The sequence below is a fragment of the Nasonia vitripennis genome, chromosome 3 (genome assembly GCF_009193385.2).
Source record: "Nasonia vitripennis strain AsymCx chromosome 3, Nvit_psr_1.1, whole genome shotgun sequence".
NCBI classification, from domain to species: Eukaryota; Metazoa; Arthropoda; class Insecta; order Hymenoptera; family Pteromalidae; genus Nasonia; species Nasonia vitripennis.
The window spans coordinates 8,437,378-8,450,397 of record NC_045759.1 but is presented as its reverse complement, the minus strand read 5'-3'; the positions used below and the strand labels follow the sequence as shown (position 1 = coordinate 8,450,397).

General features: G+C 45.7%; 1 protein-coding gene across 12 annotated transcripts in view; it reads left to right on the top strand.

The window, feature by feature from the left end:
- LOC100121249 (tyrosine-protein phosphatase Lar) overlaps window positions 1-13,020 on the top strand; it is a 321,079-nt gene that overhangs the window by 273,495 nt on the left and 34,564 nt on the right. The gene's annotated exons all lie outside the window — the stretch shown is intronic.

Below are 13,020 nucleotides of genomic sequence, written 5' to 3'. Positions count from 1 at the left end.
GGGTTCGTGTCTCATCGCACACCGCAGCGCGATCACCACTAATCACGTAGCCTTCGACGAGAGGCGAAAAGGCGGATAACGAAATAACGAAAAAGGAGAAAATCCCAGCGCCGAGAAAAGAAACAAGAAGAACCAGAGAATAATCCAGGAACAAAAAAGGCAAAGGTGCAGCTCCTCCGTATAGCGACGCTTACGCGAAGAAAAGGACGTTCGAGAGAGAGAGAGAGAAAGAGACAAAAGATGCTTATAGGTATAGCACGCAGTAGCGCGTTCTCTCTCTCTCTCTCTCTCTCTCTCTCTCTCTCTCTCTCTCTCTCTCTCTCTCTCTCTCTCTCTCTCTCTACTTTCCCCTGTCGTGCGGAACGGCCGTAGCCCCTCGTTTCATGAATAATAAAAAGGTCGAAGAGTGCTCGGCTGCTGCTCTCTCTCTCTCTCTCTCTCTCTCTCTCTCTCTCTCTCTCTCTCTCTCTCTCTCTCTCTCCCCTCTAACTCGATCGTTTTCCCTGAGAGGGCAATGTTTTTTCATTCCCAAGCGCGCGAACGCGAATTCACAATATGCGCACGGGCGTGTGCGTCATCTTTAACGCGGCAGCGGCGACTATCGAACTCGAAAATTGCGGATTTCCCATCGGCTTCCGGAGGCTCTTCGTGTATAGAGATTCCGATCAGGTGCCGCTGTAGCCTGGCACGACGAGCTACTGCTCCTTTTGCTTTATTCGCCGCCGTCGCCGCTGCTGCTGCTGTTTGGAATAGCTTTGTCGCGGCTATGTTTGTACGGGTCGGAAGAAGTTGTATTATATTAGCTGATCTGAATTAGATTTTCGCGCTGAATGCGTAGCGCTGAAAGTGATACTTGGATTGATTGATGAAGCGACGTGTTGATTACACTGTTATTTATATATAGGTGAATCGAGTTCATCTCTTTGAATATGTATGAGATCAAATTTCCAATGTGACAAAGCTTTTCTTAGAGGCTTCTATTTCGGTCGAACGTTGTATGACACCGAAACTCGATGCGCGAAAATAATGATGGCAAAATTCTATAAGCATATCCGATTCTGAAACAGTGTGAATGCATTTCACAGACGTTTGTTGTCACTGTAAGCTAGAATTGCATTATTTCTTGTATAGTGGCTGCTGCCTGCATACATATTTCTTTTTCAAACTCTTCTTCAGAACGAAAATTTAATTTTGAACCGATTTCCAATTAAGCGTATTCTCGATGATTAAATTTCTATATTCCGAAGCAAAAATGCCGCGTAATTTTATCCGACTTTATTACATCACGCGAATTCACAATCGAATTTAATTTCCCTTCTCTCTCCCGCGTGTACGCAAAACATAGAAGCGCATAAAAAGCAGCATCTACTCTTGATGTCGCGTTTTTCTCTCCCGTACACGAATTAATGTTCCAGCTAGATCATTTCTCCGAGCTCGCGTAAAAATATGTCATAATATTCGCGTGTACACGCGTACAAAGCAAACATCATTATGAAGCTTTTCAAAGAGCGCGTGTACACACACACGGCTCTCGCGCGCGTTTGACGTGAAATTCCCGACTAAATTTCAATGTTTAAAAAGAAGCGAATTCAGCCCGTATACCGGCGATTTTTCATTTGCAATTGCGTTACTTTCTTATATTTCATACTCACGCGCACGTACGTTACTCGAGCTCTGCAGCGAATAATACCGAAACGCCAGACGCTCGCGCGAGAGCGCAAAAACGAGAGGAAATTAAAAAAACATATCGCGCGCGATGGAATGAGCGCTCGTGAAAATGCGGGAAAAGTATCTCCTTTCATGCACTGGCGAATGCTGTTTACAAAACGAAGGATGAGACAGGCTCGTTTCAATATTTCCACTCACTGTCTAACCCCTTCCTGTATGCAGTGCTACGGGAGCGATCGATACTTTTCATCATGCAGTGCTCTCTCTTTCTCTCTCTCTCTCTCTCTCTTTCTCTCTCTCTCTCTCCTGCCATCATCGCGTTTTCGCTTACCGCGCGGTTCACTTCTCAGCTCTCCGACATTAGCCGAAGATTCATCGAATCTTGGCGCTCGCTTTCCTTTCCTTCTCTCTCTACTACTCTTCCGAGGAAATCCTGCGACGGCACTGAGTCATCAGAAATGTCGGGGGAGATGCGCTATTTTTTAGGGTTAAAGTTTCTAGTCATTAAACGCCGCTGATGATAGTCCATTCGTTTCGGTCTGTCAATAGCGCGAGAAGAAGCTCCGGTGGTTACGCTTTCTCTTATCTGCCGGGGATGAACTTTCCCGGCTCTTCTTTTTTTTTCTAAAGCGAACTTGTTGTTTCGCTCATCCCGCCGAGATTATAATGCCATTCCAGGCAATAAGAGTTGTATACTGGTACTTCGAGTTTTTATTGATGAGCCAACGAACGAGGTTGTTATCATCGAAAGTTTTTCCGTACTGCGTATTATCCACTGTTTTATTTTTAGCCAGCGATTCGATTTGTCGTGCACAGCTTCCGTAAGAAACAACAAGCTCAAAATCCGACTAACCCAATCATCGATGTCATATATTTTTCAGAAATAGAATCCTGCCCCTTTGTCACCGCAACAGCAGCAGCAATTTGACTCTAGATAGAAAACTCGCGCGAGAATTCAATCCTTAATCCCTGGGCTGTCTCCTCTTCTTCATTCCGCGTGAAATAGCGTCAATAGAGTCAAAATAAAACACGCAAGCTCGCAGTACTAATTCCACAGAGCGAGAAGCGCGTGTAATTTCAGAATCGCGCTCGGACGCAATCTCGGGGTAAAAAGCTTCATTACTCGCGCTGATCTACGACTCAATCGCTCTTCGCAAATTCATTAAACGCTTTTTCCGCCGCTCCTGCTGCTGCTCGCGTATAAGTCATTGTTTTGCGGTCGGCAGGGAGAGAGAGAAAGCTTCAAACGTTTTGCGTCCGTTGCCGGCAATCGCAGCTGCAGTAGTAGTAGTAGTGGTGGTGCAGGACACGTTGGCTGAGTTATGAGGTATCTGCCGGCGGGATATAGACGTTAATGAAATTTGCGGGTCATAGCTTTTCCGCGGGAGTAGTCCACTCCCCAGAGAAGCTCGGACCGACAAGGCTCGGGGCTATCCTCGCTGGTCTGCCGGCGTTTGGCAATAATGCGAGACTGCGCACGGCGCCTTTCTCTGATGGATCTTTGCACTAATTATTGGATTTTCTTTTGTACGCCGTGTTTGTAATTTAAATTTAACCGCGGTCGAGATGTCGAGTGTTGTTTTTATCTTGGGAGTTTTATTTTAAGCGACCTAATTTTAATTAAAGTGCGATTGGTCGAACTCGAAGTGAGCTAATTTTCAATCGAGCTTGATAGAGATTTTTGGTACTGCTTTTGTTAGATTGCGTGATAAAGCTATCGGTGATTCGTCGATCGAATTAATCAATGCAAAAGCGTATGATAATTCTAATATTGGGCAGATTGATCACAAATGCCACAAAATGAAATATTTCCTCAAGAAAATTTCATCTCCCAATAAATAATTCAAGCTCCGCATCATCACGGTCACTAGATTTCTCGTAATAAGAAAATCATCCGCCTCTCTACCTCTGCGACGATATCGCGGTTGTTCTCCTGATCGAACGGAATCTCGCCCGCGGGGCGAACTGTACCCTCCTTCTGTATGTGTGCCTTTGTATGCCAAGTTCCGATGTTTCTTTTTTCTACCTCCTTCTCTCTCTCTTTCTCTCTCTCTCTCTCTCTCTCTCTCTCTCTCTCTCTCTCTCTCTCTCTCTCTCTCTCTCTCTCTCTCTCTCTCCCTTTCTCTTCTTCCTTCTCTTCTTGTGTTTTCGGATCAAAGACTTTTGTGTATCTTCCGGCGCGTGGGCCGGAGAATATTCAACCGTGGGACGATGTTATATAGCCCGTCATCTGTGCCGCTTCGTCGTCTCTTTAGCCGGAATAAGCAGATTCTCTCTCTCTCTCTCTCTCTCTCTCTCTCTCTCTCTCTCTCTCTCTCTCTCTCTCCTTCTCGGCGAAAGACGAGTCAGCACTTGATGCGCTTTACTTTAGCAAGTTTCGCGGAATGATAGCAGGAGAGACGCCAGAGAGAGAGAGAGAGAGAGAGAGAGAGAGAGAGAGAGAGAGAGAGAGAGAGATTCCGCATATATAGCTCATTGTGATTCCGTTTTCGCGCGAGAGCGCCAGCGAGCAAGAGAGAGAAGGAGAGTTCGTTACGAGTTCGTTACGAGTTATCGCTTTCGACTGATCGTGATATAAACCCTCCTTTGTTTCGCAATTTTCTCCGCCCGCTCTGTATTATAATTTTCCTTCTCGGCGGCGGAAACTTCATTTCCCGCGCGCAAGTCTGAAATTCTCGCCGACACACACAAGGGCAAAAAACACATCGCAAATTGCAATTGTCAGCCGGCAGCGTTACTTTAATTGTCGGAATCCAGAGAATAGCCCGCATCTCAGAAGGTCTTCAAAGAGCCTCGGGACGAGATCGTACACCTTCCACACAATAATGAACGAGACGCGGAGGCACAAAAAAGGGAGAAAAAAAATTGCGAAAGGTGAAAACACACGCGGGGATGCGTACGGCGATCCCTTTGACTCCGGGGCAGCTCCGAAAAATAAAAGAGAAAGTAGCAGAGCCGCGCGCGGCAAAAAGCAGGAAAATAAAAGTGAAAAGAACAGCTCTACCCCTCTCTCTGTCTAACAAAATATAAAAACAGAGAGGAGCGAGCATGCGCGCGAAACACAACATTTTTCGTGCGGTGCTGGCCTTTATCAGGACGTTATTTACGCTATATACTTCATGAAGGGGGCAGGGGAGGGAAACTCCGTGACGCGAATATCAGCGCAAGCACGGAAAAGTCGATAAAGAAAAGAGTGCGAGGGCCACCGCTAATCAAGCACCGCCGGCCGCCGCACAAATGTTAACGCAGCCGACCACACTGCGACGATCCTTTGAGCTCGGCCTCTGTGTGTGTGAGCGGAGGTGAAAAGAAGGCAAAGAGAGTCTGCCTTTGATTCGCGCGGAAGTATGCGTTCGGGAGGCGAGTGACTTTCCTTCTGCGTTCTTGATAGTTTATCGTGAAACGGCTTTCATTTTCTATAAACTGACAACGTATCTTCTCGTTCAGCCGAAAGTTTTTTAATGCACAACGTCTTATACGCATTCCAGCGTGAAACTTCGGCTTATGGTATTTCGCAGAGGGCAGATGCAACTTTACGCACTACATCAGGATAGCGTGTGCGCTCAATTTTCGAAGGCTTCCTGATTGCGGCTCTTTTGCTCACAGTGTATATAAGAGAGAAGTTCCTCGGAGAATTCGGTCGGCGAGTTTGCGTAAGCTACAATTTTTCCCTCCCAATATTTGCCTTCGCATACATTCTACACCCGACGCGCATTATTCACGATCGGAGGATGAAATCTCGTTGCGCGGCTTTGATTACACGTACACAAACATACAGAACGCAGTCGTTTTTAACCTCTCTTGAACGCACACAGCGAATTGAATTACAGGTTCGGGCTTTTTTATACCTCGCGCAAACAACTCCTATAATCTCTCCCTCTCACGCATATACTGCATACACAAGTCATTTCTCTCTTTCGTCGGCGTTGCAATTAATTAAAACGAAAAAAATACGCGGCGCTGCGCCGCACATTATTTTCATGTATAATTACGAAAAAGCCCGCAGACCTTTTTAATAATGTCGCTCGTAAACGTTGCTCTTTTACGCACGACTCGAGAGTGAGCAAGAGAGAGAGAGAGAGAGAGAGAGAGAGAGAGAGAGAGAAAGAGAGGGTTCATCCCCGGCATTATGCCGTGCGCGCGCGGGCGCGCATCTTCATTTCGTTAATAAATAAAAGGGCAGTTCGTCTTCTTTCTCTCCGCAGCCGCCGGCGCAATTACCTCTCTCTCTCTCGCTCTCGCGCGCACACCATTTCGCAAAATAAATAACGCTTCGCATAAATGTTTTAAGCGCCGGAGTGCGCAATTTCTCGCAGAGTGCGCGCGGCCACTGCGTAAAAGAAGACAAATAAACTTGCATTTCTTCTTTTTTTTTTCGCGGTGCGCGCTCGTTTCGCATTGGAGCGCGGGCGAGAGAAAAAATAACGGAGGTGATGCCTGTAGCTGTCCGTTACAGAGGGAAATCGATTTGATAAGCTCCGGGCGATTCGCCGGAGGCTTGCTTCGGTTGCGCCGCGTTACTTCTACGTGTAATTTGCGGTATCGCAATTCGTTTTCCTTTTCTGGAAGCGTGTTCTGAGCTGATAAGGGGAAGACGAAAAAAATGTCAGAATTTCACATTTGTCAATCCATTATTTTAAAATTTGAAAAAATAGTTAAAATAGCCGATCCTCCACACCCGAAAAAGTCGCAAAAAAATTCTAAAGAAGTATAAGCATTTTCCATGCCAGTAACAATTTCGATTTTAATGCACTGCAATGCGCCGCGAGTTGCAGGGGCGCGCAATTAAACGCGGCCCGGCCAAGTATCGGCAATCGAATGGAACAACCGCACGCGTGAAAATCGAAAAGCACTGCAGCCTCCCTCGACAAAAAAAAGTTCATCCTCTATGCCGCACTCGCCCAATCGCGCACTCGCAGCAGCTTTTATAATCGGCAATCCAGCGGAAAGCACTCGCGTGAAAAGAGCACAAGCAAAAAGTACTGAACCAGCAATAATGCAGTAAATGATTGATTTTTCGCATTTTTCCCCTTCGTTGTACCATACTCGAGGCTGAAAGTTCCACGGGCGCTTTTGTAATTCGAAGCTCTCTCTCGTCGCTCGTTTGTTGCGAGGGAAACAGATGAAATATAATGGAATTACGCATCAATAATGCCATTGCGATTCTCTCGATCGCGTAGCGAATTGTTGCGCGCGCATGTTATGTAACCGCAATGACTCGCGTCTATCATTCGTGCGCGGATAGCTCGTTATAATCGGGATTCCACGCGGAATCACGGAAAGATGGATTTTTTCCTTGGTGATTATTAGCATGTCCATTCGTTGTGTACGATCGCGGGATCAAAAGTCATCGTTCGTAGTGAGTTTAAAACTTACGCATAGATTGTACAGACGGTCTGTAATCGCAGACAATATGAATTTTGAAGCATATTGTAGGGTATTGTAAGGAAAGCTCATTATCGAATGAAAATCTTGGAAACGCGAAATATTAAACTGTCTAAATTTACATAACTGAATAATTCCCAATCGTGAGAAAGCAGGCCATGCCATTCAAATTGGAAATGAAATCCTGGAATATCCCTCCGAAATCAATCGAGCTGCTGTCGACAAGAGAATCAAGTTGTCTTTATTATATATTGATATATCGTCATTATCGGGTGATTGCTATTTCAATCCGTCCTAAATTACCTCAAATGCAGCCAATTAGATCATTTAATTCCGCTCATCCGACTTGATGCAATTGGAAAGCTTTTAATCTTAACGAGCTTTCTCTATGCGCTTATCCACGTGCTTTTTCTTCATAACAATAAAGATAGACTGAACTGAATTCTAACCAATTCACTAGTTGTTTTTATAACATAGTGTACGCTACTGTTGAATGATGGATCAACCAGCGTCGGCGTGGTATCGCAATGAAATTAAAAATTGTATCCGTTCATTATCCCGAACGTCGAATCACCTTTGCAATAGAGATTCGCATTGGATAATTGGCTGCAATTGTTTCGCTCTATCTCTTTGTTCGAAACAGTCGATTCTGCAAGCTTGCATGTATCGACGCAATAAAACTAAAAGTCAGCTCGATATGTCGAATTACATTTCATTTACTACCTAGAGGCGACGTGTCAGGATTTGTCAAGTGGTACGTCTTTGATTTTCTTTCGCGTTCGATAATTGGTCGACAATTGTTTGGAACGATCTTGTTTGAACGAAAATCGCAATGCAATTAAATGTTGCATACGCGTTTGTCGAAAATTGCGTGTCAAGCTTCGAAAACGTAAATAAAAAAGCGCTAAGTACCCAATCGCAAAGATATTTAATTCACTCATATAGTTTTATTAAAACATTAAAGCGAACACCCAAAAGGTGATGAATTATTATTGCGGATAATGAACAGATTTCAAAGCCCCTTGGTTTTACGTAAAACGCCGAATGCGTGACGAGTAATTCTGCTATTGAAACGCCCTCCTGTAGCGCCCATACGTCGGCCGAGCTTCAAAATAATTATCTAATGGACTAATGAATGTTATACGCTTCAGAAAATCCGACGATAGATTTCAGCTCATGAGCGCCGTTCGTATACGCACACGCCCACGCGTGAAAGCATCAGCGTAAATTACCATGCGGCGGCGGCTGCTGCTGCTGCTGCTTCACTGCAGCGTCGCTCTTACTCTCTTGCTCTGCTTCTCTCCACTATCGTTATTATTATCGTTATTGCCACTGCAATTATAATTATAATTATCGTCCTCGTTACCATTATATTATATCCGCGTAATTATGTCGCCTACCCCGGTGGTTCTTTCGTTTCGCGCGAGGTCATGAGGAAAATCTAGATTACACGAGTGCCAGTAGTTGTTCACAGAAAAAAAGAAGAAAGCAACGCGATTGAAGAGCCGAGACTAATGTCGAATATTTTTAAGTCGGATGAGAGCTTCGATAGTTTGCGAAAGTCGGTCCTCGAGAGAAGATTTCATATTTTATCGGAGGTCTTATCATTATATTATAATGACGAACTTAACGCGCGCGACAGGCTATAATAATCCTTCATTTCGCCGTTCGCTCATTACGACGCTATGCGGGGGGCAGAAGTGACAAAATCGGGGTCAGGGGATATTCGATAATTTGCGATCACTGGCGTTACTTCGTGAAACAGAAAATTAAATACTTTTCGGTTCTGCATAATACGATTCGCACTTTGAATAAAGTTCTGACAGGTGACTCGCCGTTTTAAAACGAGCAACTGAAACTTGTTCTCGCCAGCCTTTCGGTATCTACCCACATAACTCAGAAAGTATAGTGTCATTGTCACGTTATAACAATGCGTCCCCCTTTTATACGAGCGCCTTAACTAAGGCAAGGCCCTCATTGTTCAGAACTCGAAACATACTCCCTACAGAAGCGCACATAGTAGAATATGCGCATAGTCCGTACGAAATCTTTCACAGACGTTTAAACTCCGCGATGACAAGAGAGTATTTTATCTAATATACGTTTAATAGTTTAAGGAAAAAGAGCTATTACTTGGAGAAACAATTTTAATCCATCAAAAAGCAAACTCGCTCCGAAGAAAGCTCACGCGAGCTTTTAATTACCATCAACGTCAGTCGGTATTCCACACACACACAAACTTTCTAACCACGAGTACCAAAATCTACTCCCAGTACATAAACGCTGAAACTAAATAAGATCGACCGAACACGAGAGCTTGAGACTATTCGTGCGCGGGAGCGTATACTCCTGCGCGTTTTTAAAGCACAGAGGAAGTGCGAGCAAAGTCTTGATGGATGAGGGACCCTCTCTCTCGCTCTGCGCTTGGGAAAGATAGAGGCGTCTTCCTTGGCGAACGAACGTCGAGGCTCAAAAGTAAATACGTTAACGTCTGCGGGCCGCCTCCCTCTGTACGTGGATGTTTAATAACGTCGTTAAGGACGAGGAGGAATTGCTGCTCTCTCTCTCCCTCTCTAGGCACTGATTTTTGAAGGACACTCTCGGAGCGAGGAGTTTGCCTACCTTTATGAAATTGTTTGATGAAAAATAGCGAAATTAAACGTTTAAACAAAGACGCGAGTTGTGTGATTATAATAGAAAAAATATGCTTTCGAGGAGGACGACACTTTTCATCCGTGATTAATTAAACACACGAGAGGGTGATGCATAATGTGAAAAGCTTTTTCATCTAGAAATATCTGCGCGTGCTCTAAAGGGCGGACAAAATGTCTCGACCCGGAGAAAAACGCTAATTATACGTATCCGAGAATCGCGCGTTTGCAGAACTAATCAATCGCGTAATAAATTGAATATGCGAGTAAAGTATGTAAAAACGTGTAGCTGTATATTGAATCAGCGGTATGAATGGAAAACACGACGCTGTTTTCTTTTTATCAAAAGAGTGCATCTATATAAAATTGAGCCCACCTACATTGAGCTCATCTCTCTTCAGTCGCAAACGCAGCAAATAAGAATAAAATCTCTCTCTCTCAGCCTCTCTGCCACTCGCGGAATGATCCTCAAAGTGCATCAAAGCTCGCTTTGAAGTTGATCTTCCGTCGTTATCAGGTCGCGCTCTCACATTATCAATCGTTCCTATCAATGCCTCCTCCATCCCTCTGCATCCACGCATGAGCGAATTCGATTCCCGTATACACACACAGCCGCGGCGCCTGCGAGAGAAAAATCGTAGCAAAGGTTAAGGACGCAAGATACGGGAGACTTGATTTACGACTATACACACAAACACATGCACACACACGGCGTTATTGTTGGGTGTCAAATGTCTTCGTATTTTGCTTCTCGATCGTTGCGGGAGTCGAAGGGAAAGAGAGAGAGAGAGAGAGAGAGAGAGAGAGAGAGAGAGAGAGACTGGAGCTTCCGACAGACAAAGAAATAAAAGCCAAGACGTACGCGTGAATTATTAGAAGCCGTGAGACATCAGTCTCAGGTGAAATTGCCTGGCAGCGAAGGGATACCTATACATTTCCGATGTGTTGTCGTGGCTGCTGCTGGCTTATCCCTTAATTTTCGCTCGCTCTTTGTTCGCCTCTCGCGTAAGGGAAGAAAAACGAGGATCGCTCGCTCGCGTTTATCTCTCCATGGGAGACTGAATACCTAAAGGATTGCGCACCGCCGATATGATACAGCTAATTGAGCTGAGAAACGTTTGTCGAGGCAATATCCTTCTTTTGCGCATTATAATGACGGCAAAACTCGATACTTCTCTGACACACAATGCGCGCACGTCCTCGAAGTCGAGTGACAGAGAGAGAGAGAGAGAGAGAGAGAGAGAGAGAGAGAGAGAGAGAGAGAGAGAGAGAGAGCTTTTAACTACGCGACTCTACTCCCTTTGGGCTCTCCGATACTCCGAATCCGAGCGCTGTTATATATATCTACGTACACACGCGGGCGCCCTACTCGCAGACGGCACAAAGCGATGGCGGAAAAAAGGGAGGGAAAAGTGAAATTCAGAGAAGCCATATATATATATATATATATATATATATATATATATATATATATATATATATATATATATGAGCCGAGAAGAAAAAGCACGCGATCTCCCCCTACTCCCTTTCCCCAGAGGAAGAGATGACTATACACACACAAGGCGGCTCGGGCGAAAGGTCCGGAAAATACGACAAGGCGACGCTGGGCATTGTGGTCAAGTGCCGTGGAGGAAAATAGAAGAGGAGCAGTAGGGGCCAGGGAGGGACGGGCTGCACAAAAGCTCAGCGACTATTGAAAGGGACGATACGAGTAAGAGAGAAAAAAGACGCGCCGATATATAATATAACTCGCCCAAGACAAATTCCTGCAAGATCCTGCCTGAGACTCATCATCCGCATGTGTGTGTGTGTGTGTAGGAGTGATATCGTTGTCCCTTTTTTCCCTTTTAAGGGTGTGTGCTTTCTGAAAAATAAAGGGAGGACGGAATAAGGCTATTGTTGGTCGCAAATTGATGCGCTGCTTCTTCGTTTGATTCCCGAGTGCCGACACGGTGTTATCTGTCGTACGCGATAAATAACGCTCGAAAAAACAGGGGGAAAAAGTCTCGAAATAAACAAAAACAAGCCTCGCGCGTAATTGAATTCTTCTATTTCTCTCGCAGCGCGCGACTTCCAACGCAGAAGACGACGCCTCCATTCTCTCGCTCTGTTTCCAAGACGCGTATAGCCCCTCGCGCGCGCGATATTTCCAAGGAAAAATAAAAGGGGTGAAAGCATTGTTCCCTGCCGCCTCGAACACACGACGCAGCTGACTTCTCTTTCTCTTGTGCAGCTGCAGTGCAGAGGAAGAGTCAGCTCGCGCTTGCTTTTCCCATTGTCGCTCCAGTGCTTTTCCAGTCGATATAATTGCTGCCAAGTCGGATAACTCGTCGTCGCGGTCCGGTAACGAGCGCGCGGAGAGAGCCGCAGAGAAGCTGGCGCGTCGTCTTCTTAGCGCTGCCGCACAAAAGCTAGACAAGCGCGCGTATACGGCATATAGCGCAAACGAGTACAGCGAGTCTTCCGCTAGCTGCCGCGCTAATGGTCCTAAGACAAAGACCGGGAGCTTTTCGCGTGCTTGCGACAGCTTTTGGGAGGTGTGTATACTTTCAGCCACGCACTATGTGTGTGTGTGTGTGTTTTCTCGGGCGGTGTATTATAATATAGCCTTCAATAACAAAGTTCCCCGGGGCGGTCTGGCTACTGCGAATGTATCTCTAGTTTTTCATCAAAGCGCCCGTGCGCCGTAAAAGTCGGGAAGAATTATTATGTACGCGCGCGAGGCTCGCGGCATAATTGAAAAGAAAGAGAGCTGTTTACGGAAACTTTGACGCTTCTCTCTCGCTCTGCCTTGACCGGCTCATTTCCGATCATAAATCAAAAGGGCGGGCGGCGCTCTCCTCTCTTCCATATTCTTCCTCGGATCTGCGCGCGGGAGCTGCGGCATCTAATAGAAAAATAAACAAGCGAAAGTTCGCGGCGCCTAAATCTCATCGACTTAGTCGCGTCGGGAGAGAGAGAGAAGAGAGGCGGAGTTTATGAAAGTTGAATTTGCCAAGTTTGCCGAGCGCCGCCGCGAGGCAAGAGAGAGAGAGAGAGAGAGAGAGAGAGAGAGAGAGAGAGAGAGAGAGAGAGAGAGAGAGAGATTATCGCACGGGATATCTCTCTGCGTTCGGATTACGAGCGATCCCTGCCGCTGCTGCTGCAAGCTGGCTTCTGATCGCGTATGCTGTGCCTTATATGAGTTTTACGCGGATTTAGAGGAGGTGCCGATGCTTCGGAAGATTCTTCCCGAGTTTTATCGACGATCGCGCGACGGAGAGAATTCACGAATTCTCTGTTTCTCCCTCTCTTTACCGTGGGCATACTTCAT